The 3,167-nt window shown below is 35.6% G+C and overlaps 1 pseudogene; it reads left to right on the forward strand.

The window, feature by feature from the left end:
* The first annotated feature begins 2,240 nt into the window (after positions 1-2,240).
* LOC102868384 lies at positions 2,241-3,164 on the forward strand (annotated as a pseudogene).
* Positions 3,165-3,167: the final 3 nt, after the last annotated feature.

A 3,167-nucleotide genomic window follows, 5' to 3' on the forward strand; every position in this document is an offset into this window, starting at 1 on the left:
CGATATTATGACATGACAATGTTATGACAATATTATGACATGACAATGTTATGACATGACAATGTTAGAACATGACTTTGTTATGGCAAAGATATAACATGACAATGCTATAACAATACAATGTTATAATATGACAATGTTATGACATGACAATGTTATGACATGACAGTGTTATGACATGAAAATGTTATGACATGGCAATATAATGACATGACAATGTTATGACATGACAATTTTAAGACATGACAATATTATGACATGACAATGTTCTGACATCACAACGTTATGACATGACAATGTTACGACAAAGGTATGATATGGCAATGTTATGACATGATAATATTATGACATGACAATGTTATGACAGTATTATGACATGATAATATTATGACATGGCAATGTTATGACAATGTTAAAACGTGACAATGTTATAACATGAAATGTTATAATACAACAATGTTATGACATGACAATATTATGACATAAAAATTTTGTAACAATGTTATAAGATAACAATGTTAAAAGATAAAAATGTTATAAGATAATAATATTATAATATAGCAAATTTATAACATAACAATGTTATAACATAACAATATTTGACATAACAATGTTATAACATGACAATCTTATAACATGAGAATTTTATAACATGAGAATGTTATGACATGGCAATGTTATGACATGACAATGTTATGACAATATTATGACATGACCATGTTATGACAATATTATGACATGACAATGTTATGACAATGTTATAATGTGACAATATTATGATATGACAATGTTATGACATGACAATAGTATGACATGGCAAGATAATGACATGACAATGTTTTAACATGACCATGTTATGACATGACAATGTTACGACAAAAGAACAATAGTACATTGCAATAATAAAGATGCACCAAATGAAAGAAGTGCAAAATACAGAAAACAAACATTAACAAACTTAAAAAGGAAATAGACAAGTATTGTCTACTACTATAGTACTTGGGGACTTCGATACACCCCTCTCAAGAAAAGATAGAACTACCAGAAAGAAACTCAACAAAGATACTGAAGAATTAAAAGACACAATAAAACAACTTGACCTCATAAATATTTACAGGCTAGTGAATAAAACATACAAACAAACAAGCGAAAAAAAAAGGGAAAAAAAGCATACCTTCGTCTCCAATATGAATGGAGTGTTCTCCAGAATAGATCACATTCTAGTTCAAAAGGCAAGCATCAACAAGTTAAAAAAAACCCCAAATATAGAAATAAACAAAACATCTTTTCAGACCATAATGCTACAAAATTAGAAATTAATAACAGAAAGATAAAGGAAGAGTAATCACATTTGGAAAGTGAACAACACCTTGCTTCAACACGATGGAGTGCTAGCAGAAATAAAAAAATGAAATTTAAAATTTTCTTGAAACAAATGGCAATGAAAACATTTACCAAAACCTCTGGGAAAGAGCCACTGCAGTAATCAGAGGTCAATTTATAGGAATAAGCAAACCCTTCCAAAGGCTGGAAAAATTTACCATTGACTCTCTAACCCAACATCTTCAGCAAATTGAAAAAGAACAGCAAAAACTCCAACACCCTCTAAAAAGTGGAATTCATAAGAAGAATGCAAGGATGGTTCAACATAAGAAAAATAATTAATATAATTCATCACATTAATAAAGCAAAGGATAGGAACCACATGATCCTATCTATTAATAGAGAAAAGGCCTTTGACAAAATCCAACACCCTTTCCTGAATAAAACACTCAACAAAATGAGATTAGAGGGGAATTTCTTCAACATAGTAAAATCGTATTCATGTAAACCCGAGAGCCAAAATTGTTCTCAATGGAGAGAGGTTAAAGGCATTCCCTTTAAGAAGAAGAACTAGACAAGGATGTCCACTAACACCACTCTTATTCAGTATTGTGTCTTAGTGATAGCAACAAGACAAGAGAAGGAAATAAGTGGTATCCAAATTGGCATAGAGAAAGTGAAATTATCTCTGTATGCAGATGTTATGATAGTATAATTAGAAAACCTAGAGACTCAGCAAGAAAACTACTGGACATAGTTGATCAAATCGGCAAAGTAGCAGGAAACAAGGTCAACATACAAAAATCAGCTGGAATTCTCTACAGTGACAAAGATTATAGAGAGCCAGGCCTAAGAAAAACAATATCCTTCACAAAAGCGAATCACAAGATTAAATACTTGAGAGTAAATCTAACCAGAAGCACAAAGGATCAATTAGAAGAAAATTACATGGAGCTCCCCACTGCGCAGCGGTTCTGAGAGTCGAGCCTCTGGCCTGGGAGCGTTGGGGCAGCCGCGCGCCACTTCCACCGAGTGCCATGGCTGCGGTCGGGGGGCCGATAATGACCAGATGCTGCCCTCTCCTCAACCTCCTTCTTCTCCTCGCCTTTGGACCTGTGCTGTGCTAGAACCATCCTGACAGAATATTGTTACAGGATGTGAAAGCTCTCACCCTCCATCATGACCGCTATACAACCTCCCGCAGACTGGATACAGTCCCACAATTGAAATGTGTTGGAGGCACTGCTGGATGTGATTCTTATACCCCCAAAGTCATACAGTGTCAGAACAAAGGCTGGGATGGTTATGATGTACAGTGGGAGTGCAAGACTGACTTAGATGTTGCATACAAATTTGGAAAAACTGTCGTGAGCTGTGAAGGCTATGACTCATCTGAAGACCAGTACATACTAAGAGGATCCTGTGGCTTGGAGTATAATTTAGATTACACAGAAATTGGTCTGAAGAGATTGAAAGAGTCTGGAAAAAAAACTGACTTTAACTCTGGCTATGATAAGAAGATGTACTCCTCAGATTCCAGTGGTATTAGTGGACTGATTATCATTGTGGTGCTCCTTGCTATTGCTTTTGGAGTTTATAAACTGTTCCTCAGTGATGGTCAAGATTCTCCTCCACCGTATTCTGAATATCCTCCATATTCCCACCAGTATCGGAGATCCAACACCATGGGAGGATTCTTTCCCCCAGGCTTTAAAACCGAGTTTACAGGACAGCAAGAATACAGCAATTCAGGACCGGGCTTCTGGACTGGACTGGGAACTGGAGGACTATTAGGATATATGTTTGGCAGCAGCAGAACAGCAACACCATTTTATGACTCATGG

Source organism: Elephantulus edwardii, unplaced genomic scaffold, assembly GCF_000299155.1.
Source record: "Elephantulus edwardii isolate Elephantulus edwardi_28Jun2011 unplaced genomic scaffold, EleEdw1.0 scaffold04359, whole genome shotgun sequence".
Classification (NCBI taxonomy): domain Eukaryota; kingdom Metazoa; phylum Chordata; class Mammalia; order Macroscelidea; family Macroscelididae; genus Elephantulus; species Elephantulus edwardii.